Below are 20,271 nucleotides of genomic sequence, written 5' to 3' on the forward strand. Positions count from 1 at the left end.
ACTGGTCAAAGTTTGCGTGTTCAAAATAGAATTCTGGATTTCCCACAAGAACCCTTCCCCCCTCCCCTTGTACCTGTCTTCTCTAGTTTGACCTTCTTTCAGTCAAGGGTACCATCATTTTCCAGATGTTCAGGCTCCAAGCCTCTGTTTTAACCGAGTTTTCTCTTTGCACTCCACTCCACATCTCAACCATCAATAAGTGTGGTTAGTTCCATCCGCAAAATACATGCCAGACTCAACCACAGCTCAACATTTTGACATATTCAGATCTTTACTATTGTCACCCATCTGAACCACCCCCATCTCTCTCTGGATCTGCTCCAGTAGCCTCATAGCTCATACCTCTGTGTCCTCTCCTGGTATCCCTCTCCCAGTCTCTTCTCTCCATGGCCAGCCAGGAGATATTTTATTTTTACTGTTATTATTTTTTAATGTTTTTATTTATTTTTGAGAGACAGAGTGTGAGCAGGGGAGGGGAAGAGAGGGAGACACAGAATCCAAAACAGGCTCCAGGCTCTGAGCTGCAGCACAGAGTCCGACGCGGGCTCGAACCCACGAACCGTGAGATCATGACCTGAGCCGACATCAGGAGCTTAGCCGACTGAGTCACCCAGGTGCCCCACCAGGAGATATTTTTTAAAAGTGCAAATCAAGTCATGTCAAACCCTGCTCAAAACTTAGAATGAAATCCAAATTCCTTATCACAGCTGCCTCTCCCTCTCACCTTCTCTAAGGCAGTAGAATACACATTTCATGGCAAGAGTTGAGTCTGTTTTGTTCACTGATACATCAGTGAAATAGGATCTGACACAGGGGAGAAACTTAATAAATATTTGTTGAATGAGTGAGAAATTATAATAGCTAGAATTTATTGAGTTTTTACTATGTGCCAGATGCTGTGATAAGGGCTTTTCATGCCTTGTCTCATTTAACTCTCAAGCAACCCGATGAGAGGTTTACTATTATTTTACTCAGTTTCATAGGTGAGTAAACATCAGCGTAAAAAGATGAAGAAATTTGCCTAAGACATTACACGAGCAGGGGATGAGAGCAGACCTTGCACCCAGCTCCGTCTCACCGCAGGAGATTCTACTGCTCCTGATGAGAGCTGCTCTCCTATCAGTTAAAGTCCCAGTGGAACCATTTGGAGATCCCCTGCTTATGAATTCTGCATGTGGCCGCCATAATGCTCCTGCCAGTCTAACGGGACTGGAAAGAGCCATCGTTGCTTAGGGAAGAGTCGTGAGGATATTCTCAGCCTCCAGTTCTCCTGCCCAGCCCCTGGAAGTGGATTCATATTTCAGTTGTGGGCGGGGGAGGGGAAGAGGAGGAGCACAAGTGGAACGGGACAGAAGCAGTTCACCCTGGAAGCTGAAATGTCTGATCTTCCAAGTGTAGGCTTTGATGTGGGGCAAACACCGCCAGTTTTCCTACTGTGTTCATCCTCCCACTTTACTTTTCTCTTGCTGCCCTCCCTTCGTCCTCTTCTGGATGGTGGTGGTACGGGGTTCTCTTTAGGAAACGATCTTGGTCCTCCCGTCACATCCCCTGGGTCTGCCTTAGAGGTCCTTCCCCACCTAAGAATGTTCCTGGATCTCTCCACCTAAGGGCAGTTTCCAGCCCAGGAGTTCACTTCCTCCTGGTGGGCAACAGGCCAGAGGTTCCAGTGAGTTAGCGCTACAAGAATGACCCACTACCCCTGAGGGACGGGAGTTGGTGGATGGAAACCTCTCCCCCACTGCTCTCGGCAGGAGGACTCTGCAGAGTGCTCCAGTTTCCCAGAGGGGCCCCAGCAGGGCTGAACGCCAGTGTCCACAGTGGTAATCTACTCATCAACACACCCTCCATCAGCTTTCCTTTTTTTCCTGTCCCTCCCCCCGACACCCCGTCCGGTGCTTCCCAAGATTATCTCTCAAGTTACATGTCCTGGAATCCTCATCTTGGGGTCTGCCTTTGGGGAAATCCCACCCAAGACAGTGTTTGACCCACCTAAGTTTGCTTTTCTCTTCTTCTATTATTCCAGTAAGTGGTCTTAAAATCATTTTGTCAATGGAGTTCGGTCCATACTTCGTAAAAAAAAAAAAAAAAAATAGATGCACTTCAAACATTTCCTTCTCCTAGGTGAATAGATGCACATAGTTCAGAGGTTCTTCACAGTTCGCCCCTTTCTCCCCACAGATGAGGTTTATGGATGGACCAGCCCGAGCCTTGACTCTGGACAAGCCACCCATCTCTGGGCCTGGAGTGTCAGCCTCTGTTGACCACGGATTCTAACCTGTCTCCAAGGTTCTTCTGAAGCTCCCAAAGAGGGAAGGCACCCGGTTCTCTCAAGGGTAAGGTTGGAACAAAAGAGCCAGGAGTGGGATCCCGGGGCCAAGCAGAAATCTGGGCGGGCTCCTGATCCCAGAGTGGAGCACCTCTCCCCATCCAGCAGGTCTTTGCTGTGGGTCTGCAGCCGGGGAAGTCGATCTGTTTCATGCTCACTCTGAAACACATGTCAGCTACCTGATTGTGGCTTCCTCGGGGTGGAGTGTATGCTCTGTCCGTTCATGTTGAGTTTTCCCCATGACTCCTTTTGCTATTCCACAATAAGGCCGATCTGCCATAGCAACGCCTGCAGACAGTGGCACCATGCAGGGTGTTCCTTCTCAGCTGCACAATGTTTCCTTAAAGAAACACACACCTGGAAATGGAATTTCTGGAACGATTCCTGGATGCTTTCCAGAGGAACCCTGGCAACATGCACAAATACCCTTTTATTTTCCAACATGGGAACACATATTTCCTATCTTTCTTTGGTGCGGAGGCTGCTCTCAGTAACCACTCAGGTGACACATTTCTGGGTGGCAGGGGTGGATGACGGCAGCGAGGCTAACGCGATACCTGTCAGTCTGTGTCATTTCCACCAGTACTAAGTGGGTTATTATTTTAATATCCCAGTGGATATTATGAACTGGAACTCAAGAAAAAAAAAAAGACGGAGATGAAAATTCTGGAGTTATCTTCGAAGAGACAGAATTTTAAATTACGAGAATGCATGCAATGTCTGTGGAAGAGAAGAGAGAGAAGGTGAGAGGAGACAGACAGGAGGAGACTGGGCCTTAGGCAGCTTGATCATATAATTGTTGCCCCAAATGGAACAAGTTTGAGAGAGAAAGGGGACACTATTAATAATGACATGGGGGGGCGCCTGGGTGGCTCCGTCGGTTGGGCAGCCGACTTCGGCTCAGGTCATGATCTCGCGGTCGGTGAGTTCGAGCCCCGCGTCGGGCTCTGTGATGACAGCTCAGAGCCTGGAGCCTGTTTCAGATTCTGTGTCTCCCTCTCTCTGACCCTCCCGGGTTCATGCTCTGTCTCTCCCTGTCTCAAAAATAAATAAAACGTTAATAAATAAATAAATAAATAAATAATGACATTGGGACCTCAGATGGAAAGCAGGATTGTCTTGGGCACACATATGGTCACCTAACAGTAGGGTCACCCCTGTTGAAGGGGTTGGGTGATGACTGCTGTTGGCACAGCCCTGACACGTGTTATATGACCGCAGGAAGTGGCGAAGAGGCGGTCGCTTGCTATAGCCCAGAACATGTGTCCTTTTGGTAGGGTCTTCAGAGGGGCTGTTGTAACTTTTGTAAATTGTCTTCTCTTGGCTAGCAAAGCCCCCCCAGCCTTTTGCTTGTTTTCGCGTCCTTCCTTGGTGATGAGGAAGGTATGGTGAGGAAGGACACAGAGGTGCATGTGCTCTCCAAATGACTCAGGGCAAGTGGGGGAATGACGATTGGAAAATTGATAGAATTATCAAAAGACTACAGTCAGCTACATAAATTACTTAACCACAGTTACAAAATTACATGATAAAAATTAAAATTTTCTTCACATGATATTAAAACTAACCATTACCACATCCATATGATTCTCCTCTTCCCCCAATTTAATTATAATATACGTTTGTCCCTACTCTGTTTCCGACCCAGTCCCTCTATTCTATGCCTTCCTACCTCTTCTGGGGTCTTGATGCATATTTCCTTAAAAAATCATTTCTTGATCCTGACTCTCCATGTCGACCTGTATCTAGAAGAGTATAGATAGAGCACCTTCTGTTCCCCCCTCTCTGCCTTTTCTCCATAACCTGGATTTCTCCCTAACCTGTGAAATCTGGATTTCTACCGTCCTCATTTTCTTTAGGTGTTTCAGGCCACATGGAAGAGTTCTAACTGATTTCATCCGGGGCAGTAGCTTCACAGTAGGCTCAGACTAGCTAAGCCATGTCTGAATGTCAGGTTTCTAAGGGGAAGTAGCTATCATAGTAGCAAATGGATTCCAAGTTGGTTACAGTCAGGGTTTTTTTTTTTTTTTTAAGTTTATTTATTTATTTTGAGAGAGAGGATGAACAGGAGGGAGAGAGAGAGAGAGAGAGAGAGAGAGAGAGAGAGAGAGAGAATCCCAAGAAGGCGCCACGGTCTTAGCGCAGAGTCAAATGCAGGGCTTGAACTCGCAAACTGTGATATCATGACCTGAGCCAAAATCAAGAGTTAGATGCTTAACCGACTGAGACACCCAGCTGCCCCAACATCAGTTTAACTGGTTCTACCCATGTCAAAACCAACTTTCCTGGATCAGATTGGATAAGGCCGGTTCAAATGAACAGTTTAAAATGCTCCAACTTGGGACCAATCAAATTGAGAGCAGTTCATGCTGATTGAGACCAGATAAACCTAGTTCCCACTTGTCCTTACTGGGTCAGACCGACACGATCACAACGGTTCAGAAGGAGGAAACTGGATTCAGCCAGGTGACACTGCTTTGTGTTAGGAGAAAATAGTGTAAAAAGCTTCTTGGCAGAACGATGAATGATTCTCAACAAAGAGATTCTAACTAAATCAAACTAGTTTAAAGTCACATTTGTCAAAGTAGCCTAGTTCAAACTAGATCAAATCAGCTTTAATGTCAATAGTTTTGCATTTGCTGATTAAAACCAGCTTTGGCCGGTTTAAACCTGATCAATCTGGCAGCATTGCCAGACGGCTTCAAAAATATATTAACTATTTATTGAGGGGGAAAAAAAGAGACAGCTTATAGTTGCCATTACCTATTGTATCTTACATTTTGCTTATATAGATCATTAAAGGGCATATTTTTTAAAAATCCAAAGCGGGGCGCCTGGGTGGCGCAGTCGGTTGAGCGTCCGACTTCAGCCAGGTCACGATCTCGCGGTCCGTGAGTTCAAGCCCCGCGTCGGGCTCTGGGCTGATGGCTCGGAGCCTGGAGCCTGTTTCCGATTCTGTGTCTCCCTCTCTCTCTGCCCCTCCCCCGTTCATGCTCTGTCTCTCTCTGTCCCAAAAATAAATAAAAAACGTTGAAAAAAAAATTAAAAAATTAAAAATCCAAAGCAAGCTCTTTACTGATTCAGTACAGTATTTATAATGTTTATTGATCTATAGCTTACCCCCAGCCTTAAAATGATTTCTTACAGGGGCCCCTGGGTGGTTCAGTCAGTTAAGCATCTGATTTCGGCTCAGGTCATGATCTCACGGTATCGTGGGTTTGAGCCCCACGTCGGGCTCTGTGCTGACAGCTCAGAGCCTGGAGCCTGCTTCGCATTCTGTGTCTCCCTCTCTCTCTGCCCCTCCCCTGCTCATACTCTGTTTGTCTCTCTCAAAAGTAAATAAACATTTTTAAAAAGTGATTTCTTACACTGTTGAGTGTTCCAGGTTTTAATCACGTTGGGGCAGTTTCTTTGCAAAAACAAAACAGTTTTTTTTTTCTGATTAGATAGAGATGAGAGTCCATCAGTGGGAGTGAACCTATTGCCCCCACCCTGGTTTCGCTTTCCATTACTCCTGGCCACATGTGGTCCAGAAGCACATGACTTTCCTCTAATGTAGGTCATAAGGTCAGTAGTAGCCTAAGGCTATGTCACAACCCCTACGTCATTCACGTCACTTCATCTCATCGTGGAGGCATTTTATTATCTCACATCATCATCATAAGAAGAATGAGTACAGTACAATAAGGTATTTTGAGAGAGAGAGAGACCACATTCACATAACTTTTATTATACTATATTATTATTACAGTGGTTCTATCTTATTATTAATTGTCATTAATCTCTTACTGTGCCTAATTTATAAGTTAATTATATCATATGCATGTATAGGAAAAAACAATATATTAGGGGTCAGCACTGTCTACCATTTCAAGGCATCCCCTGGGGGGCTTGAAACGTATCCCCTATGGGTAAGGGGAGGCTACTGTACATGACCACGACTGACCTTCTCACAATGTTGTTTTGGGGAAACCTCTTTTTTTCATTGGGACAACACTAAGATTTGAATTACTTTATCAAAAGCCAGAACCATAATAAGACACACTTTCAAAGAGAAAAGATGTCCCCAGTTCTTTGAGGGCTCTGTCCCAGGTGGTACTGCTTCTATGGAAAATATGTTGACTATATGAACTGCTGACCATCCTTCCAAATTCTGAATATAACTCTCTAATTAAACACCTTTACATATTTTTCCTCAAAGAATTTCTGAATTAAGTCTTATTTGATATAGGGATATTAGACACTTTTGCTTAGTTCATTTCCTGACTGATGGACAGTGTGAACATGAATGAATTCAAAACTATGTTGACCGCCTAGAAGTCACCTGAATTGATACATAAATCATACTTCTTTATCCAAATGGCAAACCAGTGCAGAAGCAGAAAGAAAAGATGTGGAGAATGAATGAGAACACAAGTTGGACTGCAATGAACAGTAAAACTGAAGTGGAAAGGTAATTTACGTGAACCACATTTATTTTATTCTTTTAATATAATTTATTGTCAAATTGGCTTACATACAACACCCAGTGCTCATGCCAACAAATGCCCTCCTCAATGCCCATCACCCACTTTCCCCTCTCTCCCACCGCCGCCCCCATCCACCCCCAGTTTGTTCTCTGTATTTAAGAGTCTCTTGTGGTTTGCCTCCCTCCCTCTCTGTTTGTAACTATTTTTTTCCCCTTCCCTTCCCCCATGGTCTTCTGTTAAGTTTCTCAAGCTCCACACATGAGTGAAAACACGATACCTGTCGTATTCGGACTGACTTCTTTCACTCAGCATAATACCTTCCAGTTCCATCCACGTTGTTGCAAACGGCACGATTTCATTCTTTCTCATTGCCAAGTAGTATTCCATTGTGTATATAAACCACATCTTCTCTTCTCATTCATCCGTTGATGGACATTTAGGCTCTTTCCATAATTTGGCTATTGTTGAGAGTGCTGCTATAAACATTGGGGTACAAGTGCCCCTATGCATCAGTACTCCTGTATCCCTTGGGTAAATTCCTAGCAGTGCTATTGCTGGGTCATAGGGTAGATCTATTTTTAATTTTTTGAGGAAACTCCACACTTTTTCCAGAGTGGCCGCACCAGTTTGCCTTCCTACCAACAGTGCAAGAGGGTTCCCGTTTCTCCACATCCTCGCTAGCATCTGTAGTTTCCTGATTTATTCATTTTAGCCACTCTGACTGGTGTGAGGTGGTATCTCAGTGTGGCTTTTATTTGTATTTGCCTGATGATGGGCCAACGTTCTTATATCTGTTGGCCATCGAGATGTGTTCTTTGGAAAAGTGTCTATTCATGTCTATGTGAACCACATTTAAAACACATACATTTGCAGGGTGCCTTGGTGGCTCAGTCGGTTGAGCGTCCAACTTCGGCTCGGGTTGTGATCTTGCAGTTCATGAGTCTGAGCCCCATATCAGGCTTGGTGCTGTCACCACGGAGCCCGCTTCAGATCCTCTGTCCCCCTCACTCTCTGCACCTCCCCCACTTGCGTGCACTCTCTCTTTCTCAAAAAGAAATTAACATGTAAAAAAAAAAAAACACCACGTACATTTCCCAGACAAAATGTTGGAATTTGTGTTTCAAAACTGGACACCTACAGGCCTGCAAACTAGGTCTGGTCAGATCAAACTTGTTTAAGCAATTCTGTGCAAGTGAAATTTGTTCTCAGTTGTTTAAACTGCTAGATTAAACTGGATTAAAATCAGAATTGCCTTTTCACTTCAGAGTCTGCACTGACCATGGCCCCACGATGTCCCCTGGGGAGCTGGCTGGTAAAGTAAGAGAACGCCTCTCCTTCTGCGCCCTACCACCCACCTCTTCTCTATTTCTCTGGCTTCCTTTGGGAAGAATTGTTTGTGCTTCAGGAGCTCCAACGGGTTCCGTGCCTACTTGGAAGGAATGTGTGTCCTGCTGTCGGGTGTTCTATAAATAGCAGTTGGTGCGTTGTTCAGTTCTACATTTTTGCTGATTTTCTCACTATCAATTACTGAGAGAGGAGTTTCGAAGTCTTCATTTCTAACTGTGGATTTGTCATTTTTTTATCGTTATGCAACGTCTCCTCTTTATTCCTGGTAATTTTTCATGTTCCAATGCCTATTTTAATATAAAAATAGCCATTATAGGTTTCTTTTGATTAGTGCTTGCATGGTTTATCTTTTTTCCTTATTTTTGTTTTGAACACACCTGTATCAACATATCTAATGTGGGTTTCTTTTAGGCAATATATAGTTGTGTCTTGTTTTTATTATTATTATTTTAATTCATTCTTTAAATCCTGGTCTTTTAACTGAGAGGCCTGATGGACATACTCTAAAATGGCCCCAGTGATCCCTGTATCTTGAATTTATGTCCTTGCTTAATCCCCTCTGGTTAAGTGTGGAAAGGTCCTGTGAGTTGCTCCTAACCAATACGATGTGGCAAAGGCAATGGGATGTCACTTTTTTGGTTACATCACCTGAGGTTATAACTTCCATCTTTTTTTTTTTTTAATTTTTTTTTCAACGTTTATTTATTTTTTGGGGGACAGAGAGAGACAGAGCATGAACAGGGGAGGGGCAGAGAGAGAGAGGGAGACACAGAATCGGAAACAGGCTCCAGGCTCCGAGCCATCAGCCCAGAGCCCGACGCGGAGCTCGAACTCACGGACCGCGAGATCGTGACCTGGCTGAAGTCGGACGCTTAACTGACTGCGCCACCCAGGCGCCCCTCCTTTTCCTTTATATGAGAATGTCTTCATCTATCTTTATTCCTTACGGACATTTTCACTGGATACAGAATTCTGGGCTGACAGTTCTTTTCATTTACCACTCAAAAATTTTATTCTACTTCCTTCCTGTTTCCATGGTTTCTGATGAGAAACAAGCAGTCATGTGAACATTTGTTCCCCTGTATGAAATGCATCATTTGTCTTTGATTGCTTTCAGGAATTTTTCTTTGTTTTTGTCTTTCATCAGTTTGATTATGACATCTGGGTTTCTTTGAATTTATCCTGTCTGGAGTTCAGTGAGTTTCTTCAAGCTGTATGGTTATGTCTCTTGCGAAATGTGGAAGTTTTTCCGCCATAATTTATTCAGATATTTGTTCCCATTCAACACTCTTTTTTCTTTCCTTCTGGGAGTCTAATAGCACAACTATTAAATGTCTTGATATTGTTCCAGGGATCCCTCAGACGCTGTTAGTTATTGGGTTTTTTCTCCCAACTTTTTCCTCTGTTATTTGGATTGGATACTTTTTATTGATTTATCTTAAGTTTATTTCCATTCACAGACGTTATTTCAGTTACTGTACTATTCAGTTCTGAAATTTCCATTTGGTTTATCTTTTTATCTTCTCTTTTGCAGAGACTTTCTATTTTTCCATTTGTTTCAAGAGTGCTTGCTCTTACTTCTTGGAGCATGGCTATAATCACTGCCTTAAAAAATCTTCTCACAGTTGACATCTGTTGCTTGTTTCTTTCCTTGTCAGTTGTGACTTTCATGGGTCTTTATATGCTGAGTGATTTGGGTTTATATCCTGGACCTTTCAAACATTATGCTGTGAGACTCTGAGTCTGGTGTAAGTCATAAAAGGAACATTGATTTTTTTTTTTTTTTTAATCAGGCTATGGACCAGGTTATATTCTGGCTGTAAGTTCTGACCTGCCTCCATGGGCTATGGTTTCAATGTCAGTTCTATTTTCAAAGTGCATGGCCATTCCGATGAGTCCAGTGTGTGGACAACCCAGTGGTCAGTCTTGGGCCTGGATCAGGGTCTATCCTATAGTTCAGTCCTCAAAATCTGTATGGTATGCTGTTCAGTGTCAGATCCACACATGTGCAGCTTGGAGGGAAGCCCAGGAGTTCATACATCAATTTGCGAGATTTCCTTCTTAATCCCTCCATTCTCCACATTCTCCCCCATGCTGTCTGGCTCCGTGGAGCCTCCACTCCAAGCCCTCCAGCCAGCAAGCTTGGGCTTTGGTTTCCTTGCTCTGCCACATGCTTCCTGTAACTTTCTGTATCCAAAGCCAAGTGATGGGAAGAAAGATTGGAAGCACAAAAAGAATACTGCACATTATGATCACCGTTCCTCTGGTCAAATAGAACTATTCCACCCATTAGGTGCCTGCCCATTACCACTGCTGCCACAATATTGTCTGCGGGCACGGCTGGGAAAAAAAGAAATCAGACCCAGAGGATTTCCACCCCACCCCCCCCACCCCCCAACTCTTAGGAGTCTCCTTTCTTGTTTCTTGAAGCAGAAAGAGAGGACTTCTCTTGGAGCTCTTTCTCTCGGCCTCTGGTGCACACCTCTGAGTTTCTGACTGCCTTTGAGTCCAGGTGGGGCAACACTGGAGGGAAAGAAAAATGGCAAGCTCACTGCTGGTTTAGCTCAACTTTGCATTCTGGTCTCTTTCCCTGACCTGCCTGCTACAGTCTATGTGGCAGAGCCCTCAGATACCTACACCATCTGTTCTGTCCAGGATTTATAGTTGTGTTCAGTGGGTCTTCCCTTATTCCGTGCTTTTCTGGAATTAGCATCTCCTTTTGCTTCTGAGATCACTGATCTTTTGCTGTGTGGAAAATGCTATCTTTATACGTGGCATTTATTGCAAAAAAAAGAGTTGCGTTTTAAACTTTTCGGTAATAGCTCTTTGTTATGGCCTAAAAGAGTTAGGCTGTCCACATTCTATTTTCTGAATCCACAATTAGAGGCATTTTTCCCGAAGACAAATTCTCAAAGGAACACATTCACATGAAGATTGAACCACAACCTCATTAGGCCTGCATAATACTTTCAGTGCTTTTCCTTGTTTGCATCCTCCCTTTTCACATTAATGGGGGAAAAAATGCTCTGAGAAGGCCATAAAAACTCTGAGATTTTGAGCTTGAGTGGCCGGGAGAAGATGCCCTTCACCCAGACATGGAGTGTAGAGTGGGAAACAGGTTTGGGCGGGGGGGAGGGACGGGGATATGTTCTGTGTTCTGTTCATCACCCATTGACAGGAAGAGCCTGCCAAAATATCTAGGCAACGGGAGCCTGGAGTTGAGGGGCAGAGGTCAGATTTAGGTGGTAGCAAGAATCACTCCCCAAGAAGTTATCATGGAAAATGCGAGGAAGAAAATGATGATGGGAGGGGAGATGATGCAGCGTGGCAAGAGAGGAGAGGCAGGGGCCATGTACAGAGATGTGCTTAAGCCTCCCACGGCCCAGGAGTTGCCCCCCTGGTGGTGGCCTCATTTCTGTACCACTGCCCTGCAAAGCTCTCCCACCGCTGTGCCTTCCTACCCTTCCTGGGTTTCACTCCACTCCCCAGATCCTGGCGAATTCCCCCTCAGCATCCCCCCTTTCAGGGCAGAGACTGGCCCTCTATCTGGGGCTTATTCAAAGGCAGAGGTGGTATTTTGGTCACCATGGCAGATCCACTGAGGGAGATTTTCAGGATCTCCCTGATTCTGGCTGCTAGTGGAGACAGTCTGGGGTGAACTTGCACCTTTCTGTGGCTTGCCTGACCCGTACAAGAATTTCCCTGGGCCTCCTAATCGGCACAATTCCCCCTGTATGGTGAAGTAACAAGACGTTTCAAACACTTTACCCTTGCCAAATTGTGTTTGGACACACTGCCATATTTTATTGGAACAACCACTGTATGAATCCCAGTATGCCAGGCTTTGCCACAGTAATAAACCCAAATCTCAGTGGCTTAACACACCAAAAGATGCTACACGTGCTTACACAACAAGGGGTGGTGGGTGCTGTGCTCTTCAGAGACCTCTGAGACCCAGGCTAACCAAGGCCACATCTTCGCCATTGTTTTCACAGTCACAGCGCCAGTGGGAAGGGGACGTGATTTGTACACTGAGACTTAGAGCATCTGCCAGCTTTTCTCTCCTCTTTTCTTTCTCTTCTCTTTCTTCTCTCTCTCCCTCCCTCCCGTCCTCTTTCTTTCTTTCTTTCTCTCTTTCTTTCGTAGAGAAGTCACATTCCATTGGCCACAGCAAGCCACATGGCCACATTTAACTTGAGGACAAGGAGACAGGGAAGTGAAATCCTCTCTCGCCCCTAAGGGCGAAATGGAGACTCTCGGTAATGACTACCCAAACCATACCCTCAAGAGTTGTCATCTCGACTTACAGATTGAAAAACTCGGACTCCATTAAGTCACCTTTCCAAAGTCACACAGGTAATAAGTCAGCAGAGCAAGGATCCAGGTGCATACTTGTTTAACTGTAAAACCCACGCACCTTCCACAAGTCGGATGTCTCCTCTTCAGGAAACCGTTACCCAGAAGATGGTTCTTATTAGCTTCAAGGGAATTTCAGATGCTGACAAGTAAAAAGTTTGACCCCCGATTAAAGTTAATCTTGTGAAAATGTGTTTCTTTTCTCTCTCTTCTTCAAACAACCTGTTTTTAAAAAAAAAAGGAAAAAGAAAAAGGAAGAAGGGGGAAAAAAGAAGAAAAGAAAAAATAAAGAAAAAAAGAGGAATAAAAAAAAAAAAATGAGCCCTTTGGGTGGACCTCTGACCCGTACCACAATACCTAATTGGATGTCAAGGCGATTTGTTTTTTTTCTCACTGTGTGGTATTTTCCACTCACAGAACTGGGTCAGAAGAAGACTGTATCTTAATCTACACACTGATTCTTGCTTCTGTTTGTTCTCTGCTTGATCGTGTCCCCTTCACTCCTCCTGTGGAATGTTCACATGACAATGGAAGAATGGCCATACAGCTAGCCAGACAGAAGGGACAGACCAAGTACTCAGCCCAACTTCTGTCAGACTTACAATTCTAAGTGGGAAGGTAGAGGGCACGAGAGTACTCGCAACCCATTTGCCCACTTGGGAGAAGTCAGCAGTGAGTGCGTAGTCCCACTCTGCAGATGAGGAAACTGAGGCGCAGAGAGGTTAAGTGATTAAACCAGATTAAAACAACAAGCTGTGATTCTTTTTTTCTGAATCGTAGCTTAATTTCCTGTCCACTCCACACTGCAGCCTTGTATTTGCCCTTCAACTCCTGGGAAACGTGCCGGTAAGTATACCAGCTGACTAGGGGCAGCTCTGCCTTGTCTAAAGACTTCTGCTTTCACATGACTTGCTCTCTGGTGGTTACGAGAATAGGTGTGGCCCTTCGCCAGAGACATAAGAGGTGAGGCAGTGACCCCACTGCTCAGGCAGCTGGCCCTGGAGGTAGGAGGTCCCCCAGTGGTTTAGAAGAAATGCTTCTCAGGTCTCAGAACACTTCCTGAACAAACCCGGAATCCACACAAGAGTTCTAGGAAGAGGCATAGGTAGTCGTAGAAACTTGGGCCTGTTCTGCTGGGCTGAGCCTCTGCACCGGCCCATGAAGGACACTTAGCCGTGTTCTTGTTTTGACTCCAAAGAAGGAAAAAAACACCACTTGATTCAACGTGCTTTGCGTAGGGCCTGAAATCCTCAGCCTCGGTGTGTATGAGATTTGGAACTCAAGATGATGTTCGTGGTCTTGATGGCTGTTTCCGAAAGCACGAGACCCCCCAGTGTCCTCCATCCATGGACTTATGAGGGGTGGAAATGAAAGAAACCATTTCAAATGCAGCTTGAAATTAAAAAAAAAAAAAAAAGTCACATACTTTTCTGTGTATGTCATCTTTTCCCAGATGGATCCGAAATGAGCCACATCATTTCCCTGGTGCAGAGTTTCTGAGAGAATCAGAGATCTGAGAGCTGGGAGGGGCTTCAAGTCTCAGGGTGAGTCAGTTAGTCTCCTTTTCTTCCAACAGGTATAAATATGTTCTTCCCATTTTATAGACGAGGCCACCACCATTCTGAGGTTGGTGATTCCTATCATGACATGGCCAGTGGGTGATGCTGGTGTAGAGGTTGGGGGGGTTGGCTGATTGCTTTTACTGCATGGAACTGCTCCTTGTAGGCAGAAGATTCCTTTATCACACAGAGAGCAGCGAGACAGGAAACGTTAAAGGAAAAAAAAAAAAAAAAGGAAAAAGGAACGTAGGAGCCATGAACATCTTGGCAGCAAAGTGTGGCAAGATGTCACAACTGGCACCTAGCTGGGTCTCTGTATACTGAAGAGAGGCAAGATGAAAATAGGCAAGGTAAAGCAATGAACTTGGAGGCTGACCTTGTGGCCCGTGGTGCCCTGGGTTTATATACAAACCGTACCTGGCCAGCGTTCAGTGGCTATGCAGTATCTCCGAGACTTTATAAAAATGAATTAATTCAACAAGAAAGCCAGTTTGCTAAAGAGGGAAAACTGCCAGTGAGGTCAAGGTGATGGCAATTTCAGGCACCGTGTAAGGTGATTAGCCTCAAACAGAGAAGCTATGTCCTACACTGAGACCCCTAGCCCCCAGGCCATCTTGGAGGCCTGCAGCACTGGTCACAAGGTCAGCATGGGCAATGGGCAAAGGACAAGACCGTATTAGGAGAGTCTCCCAGGAACAGGGGAAGGGAAGCACAGGGCATTCCTTTAGAATGATGGATTTGTTTTATTTTGCATTTATTTTTTCATTACAAAAGAATTGTGGAATGATGTTTTTGCATTACCTTTTTTTTTTTTTTAATAACAAAGGGGATTTTTTTTTTCCCTCTCTCTTTGGATAAACACAGATCTGATGGTGTCAGCCGCTGCTTAAACCCCCTCAGAGGCTCATTTGAAAATAACCCAACTTACAAAAATGGTCATAAGCATCACCGACCTTTAACAGATTTGGACAGGACAGCTCTCCCAATCATTTACAAAATGATTTACTTCTATATTGGTATAGAAGTCACCTCCCTTCTTCGATCTGGAATCCCTAGACCCTCCAATCCAGTATCTAGGACAGGAGGGGGCTCCAGGACCCCACTCCTTGTATGTGTTCTGATGGGACACCCCTGTTTTTGTGGTTGTCAAAGGATTGTTAACTATGCCTGCAGGGCTCGGTGCAGTCAGACCTCAGCCCATCCCCTCCACCTCCCTCTCTCTGTCTTAGGTTCTGCGTCCTGGCCACATCCCCCTTCCTTCTGCTCCATGTGTGTGTCGCTTCTCTCGGGGGCTTTGCAAAGTGTGTTTCCTTCTGTCTAGAACAGCCTCTCCCACCCTGTCCTCTTTTTCCTTTGGCTAACTTTTCTCATCCTCCCTGTAATCCTTCACTGTGAGCTTCAATCAATATAGGTTGGCTGGATGAAGAAGAAGATGGTCAACCAATCGTGTTTGAGAGGAAGCACTTGCAAGTGGACTTTTCCCAGAGATGACGATTGTCTTCATCTAGGTAATCGGCGCCGGAAGGAGAAAGGGAGCCTGTGAACCTGGAGGCCAAGATGCCCACTTTTCTTCTTGCTCGGCATTGCCACTCCCGGAGAGAAGCGGCTTCGATCTGGGTGATGCCTTTGAGCTGTGAGTATTATCACTTGCAAAGAGGGAAAAGAGAAATAATCTGAATACTTGGGATTCCAAAAGTTGTCTTGTACCAGGTAACACGAAGTTTCCTATCTCCTCTGACCAGACGCAGGATAAGAAGAAGAAAGAGCGAAGGGAGAAGAGGGAACAAGAATTGGGCAATCTGAAACGGAGCCGGTCACCTCTGATGTTTGATAGGAGACCTTGATATGCCATCGGAAGCCATTTTGCCTCTGTCCTCCAAGCTTGTGGCCTCAGCCTCAGCCCTTCTCTTGCATAATTATAGATTGTACATAGGTCAAGTAGGGGGCCAGCCCCAGGCAGGGGCATGGGAACTTGGGACTCAGTTTTCAGGCTGACATCCCAGATCCCCTGGAGGAGGAAGAGAATGAAGTGAGTTAATGAGGCAGGCAGGGGAGGAAAGGCTCCTTAACACTCACCCAAGGCACTCAGAAACAGCTTAAAACATCGGACAAAGTTTCCAGCTCACAACAGGTTGTGTTGTGTTGTGTTGTGTTTTCATTTTATTGTGCTTCCCTTACGTCCTTATTGTTCGTCGGGCACAAGCTTGCCTTGACTTTACAGTCTACCAAGAAAATAAAAGGAACAATTTTATAAGCATTGTAATGGATCCTGGTACCTCGCTGGAGCCTGAAATTAGGGGTTTGAAAACGTGTCTGTTTCCCTTCACCTCCAAATGTTAACAAAGTAGGGATAATACAGGGGTTTCCTTCCCTGCTGGGACACAACTCCCTGAAATGCCATTAGGGTGAAAACACTAGTGTTTGTCAAGAGTGTAAAGCAGTATTTTTTCAAAGCATAATTTTTGGAATTCTAGCCCCAAGAAATGTTCTGCTGGTAAAAGGATTCGTGGTCGGTGCTTATTAGCGAAGTACGGAAGCCGTGTTACTCATAAGTCTCCCCGACAAAGGTCTGGTTGTCCTGAGTTGCCTTCCTGCAATCTGTTCACACTCTGCTCTTACTCAAGTTCCACATGCTCTGAAATCCCAGGACGTTGCTCTCAGCAATTTGCCATTCTTCCTCAAGCATTTGGGGGTCTTTACCGTGGACCAGGCTCCAGCCTGGGGCCCCTTGGGAGGAATGGCCCACGCGAGATGTGGTTCTAGCAGGGGACAGATTTAGTGAGGTGGGGCAGTGGAGGTCTTCCGTAGGGTGGCCGGATCATTTACTGTCACCACCGGGACTCACAGAGTGAAGGGGCACTGTTAATTATTAATTGATAATTATGCCAGGACAACAGGTATAAATGAGGACTGTCCTACAATAGGACGTACGGGCAGTAGTTACAGGGGAAAGGTTTCAGTTCAAAATGAAAAGGGGCTTTCTAACAGGGAGCCTCCACTAACAGTCTGAGCTATTTTATGAAGTAGTGGGCACTTTGTCACTGCAGATACACAAGAGCGTAACTAACAACTCAGGCTCCAAGATGTTGTATATGGGAGACACTGACGCACCAGGAAGACACTCCGGATAGGATGACCCCAGCTAACCTGGGGTCCCTGCTCTCCTTTGCCTTCTTTATTGGTGAGATTCAGTAGCTTATCTCATACACGAGGACCAAATCCTGCCAATCCGATTTACACATACATCCACACTTGGATACAAGTGAAATTACGGTAGGACTGAAAGCTGAAAAACTTGCTGTTTTAATGTAATTAATATTCACTGGTTCCTATGCATAATGTAAATACCTTTTTGTTTAAAATGAGAGTGGAGGGGCGCCTGGGTGGCTCCGTCCGTTGAGCGTCCGACTTCGGCTCAGGTCATGATCTCACTGTTCGTGGGTTTAAGCCCCGCGTCGGGCTCTGTGCTGACAGCTCGGAGCCTGGAGCCTGTTTCAGATTCTGTGTCTCCCTTTCTGTCTCTGCCCCTCCCCTGCTCGTTCTCTGTCTCTGTCTCTCTCTCAAAAATAAATAAACATTAAAATAAAATAAAATAAAATAAAATAAAATAAAATAAAATGAAATGAAATAAAATGAAATAAAATAAAATGAAATAAAATAAAACGAGACTGGATTTCACAGTATGGCATTGACATTCTTTCTTTTTTTTTTTTTTAAGTTTATTTATTTATTTTGAGAGAGCACAAACCGGGGAGGAACAGAGAGAGATGGGGAGAGAGAGGATCCCAAGCAGGCTCTGACCTGAGCCAAAATCAAGAGTGGGACGCTTAACTGACTGAACCACCCAAGCACCCCTGGCCTTGACTTTAAATAATGGGAACATTCTGTGACAGGCCAGCAAAACACGGCCACCACGATTTGACCAAGTTTGAAGGGGATCGGAATCAGTTCTGAAGAACCAGCCTAGGTCAGCTGGGTCAAGCCTTCAGGCCTGTTCATAGCTGCCTGAGAAACTCCCCTCAGCCTTGAAGACTCAGCTCAGGCAGAACAGACGGACTACACTTGTGCTCCCCTCCCAGGAGTCTTTAGCTACTTCTGCATACCCCCCAGGTACACCACCTACTAGAATAATTTCCCAGCTGTGTGATGCCTCTCTCACCTCACTCTGAGCTTCTTTGGGACTGGAACTTTCTTCATTTCACTTCCTGCAGTCCGTACATGTCTTTTAAATGGATCCACCCAATGTGAACAAGTTTTATTCGTTTTGCTTTCTTTTCAAAAGTTGTGGCAAAGGGGCTCTTGGGTGGCGCAGTCGGTTAACCGTCTGACTCTTGGTTTCGGCTCAGGTCATGATCTCTTGGCTTCGTGGGTTTGAGCCCCACATTGGGCTCTGTGCTGGCAGCTCAGAGCCTGCTTAGGATTCTCTCTCTCTCTCTCTCTCTCTCTCTCTCTCCTCTGCCCCTCCCCAACTTATACTGTCTCTCTCAAAATAAATGAATAAACTTTAAAAAATGTGGCAAAATATGCATTACATAAAAATAACCATTGTAACCATTTTTAGACATACAATTCAATGGCATTAAGTACACGTCAAGATGGTCTAAATTGTCTATCATTTTAAATGATTTAAACTGGTCAGAATTTACTAGAGCTGTTAGAGCTGCTTACCCTGGACCCATGGGACCTGTGACACCCAGAACTAATTTAATCCCACTCCCACCAGGTGCCTCCCATCAAAATCTGTATGATCAAGCGTGGAACTGTTTCCTCCCATTTGAACCCGTGCGGATCAGTCAGGACTGGCTCTGCCCAGGCTCCTGGCACCCAGAGTTGCTTTCCTTTCTTTGGCCTGATCTCTTGGGTTGCCACTTTCTTCTGGTGAATTTTTTTTTTCCCCCTGGGGCTCCCTGCCCTGTTGCTCCCCTTTCTCCTCCCACACACCGCACCCATCCCAGGCTGCTTGGGGCAGGGAGCTCGCTTCTGCCGTCACTGTCACCGTCCCACTGTGCACCTGCACTTTCAAAACAGCTCTTGCAACCAGGCTTTGGAGGCGGGATAAACAAACAGGCCGACCGGTATTGAGGGAGACTACCTATAGCTGGGCAGCCTCTTCAGATGTTTGAGGTCATCCCACCCTCACCGGGGAAGGGGAGAGGAGGCGACAGTTTCTCAGTCGCTACCTCATTAGCCACAAACATCTCAGTTTGATGTAAAGAACGTCGCACGGCGTTAGGAACCAAGAAACCGGGTCCTGCCGTCCGGTAGCTGTCCTCAGGCCCTTCTTGGGACAATATTGCCCAATTACTAAAAAGAAGGGCTTGGACACACAGACCAAAGCTTGATGACGATGACGATGCTGATGGTTTTGCCGCCAGCTTTTTCCTTCCCACACTAGTACCTTGAATGAGACAAGTAACAAGGCTGTCGGGACTGTGTTTCATCTCTCCCCTCAATGAGCACTGGAACTTTGGTTAGAGCCTGAAGGCTCTTGTCCTGTTCCTTTGCCTTCAGGAGCCCAGCGAGTCTTACCTGGCGAGTGAGCAGCGAGTGAGTGTGCCTGTGTGCCCTTTGGAGGAGGGCACTCCTCCTGCCCTATCCTTAGAGTCATGTCTTCTGCTCTGGTTTACAGAGAAATTTTCCGTGCTGGCTCCCTGCTTCAGCCTCAGCCCCCTGCTGCTGCAGCTGGAATGGCTGTTCCAAACACAAGGATGCCCCTGTCCCTCCTGAACCCCAGTCCTTCAATGGTCCCACAAACCCCCGGAGAAGATGAAAGAGGGATTCCACCGTTTGGCGCTGCTTTACCTCCTGGTTTCAGCCCTCTTCCTCTCCCTCAGCGGGGCCTGGCCGGCCCGGACCACGCTCCATTCCACTCTCGCCACCCTCACGGGACGACGTGTGTTCTCCCCGTGCCCAGGGACCCAGGGCTCAGTCCCGCTCCTGTTTGTAAGGGCCCCCTCCGGGGTCACGGCGGGAGGTTGGGGGGGGGGGGGTGGGCGTTCCTTCCCGAGGCGGCCGCCAGGGGGCGGCAGTAGCGGCTCCAGATGACAGCGGGAGGCCGCCGGTGGGGGAGGGAGGAGGGACCGAGGGAGCGCGGATCCCGGTTCTCCCGGTCGCAAACTTCGAGCCACAGCTTTCCGCGCGCGCCCGAGCCTCTGGCCGCCCGCGCAGCCCGACGCCGAACCGGGGCGCAGCGGGAGCCCGTGCAGGGCGGGCG

Source organism: Herpailurus yagouaroundi, unplaced genomic scaffold (genome assembly GCF_014898765.1).
Source record: "Herpailurus yagouaroundi ecotype Mexico unplaced genomic scaffold, PumYag 184, whole genome shotgun sequence".
Taxonomy (NCBI): domain Eukaryota; kingdom Metazoa; phylum Chordata; class Mammalia; order Carnivora; family Felidae; genus Herpailurus; species Herpailurus yagouaroundi.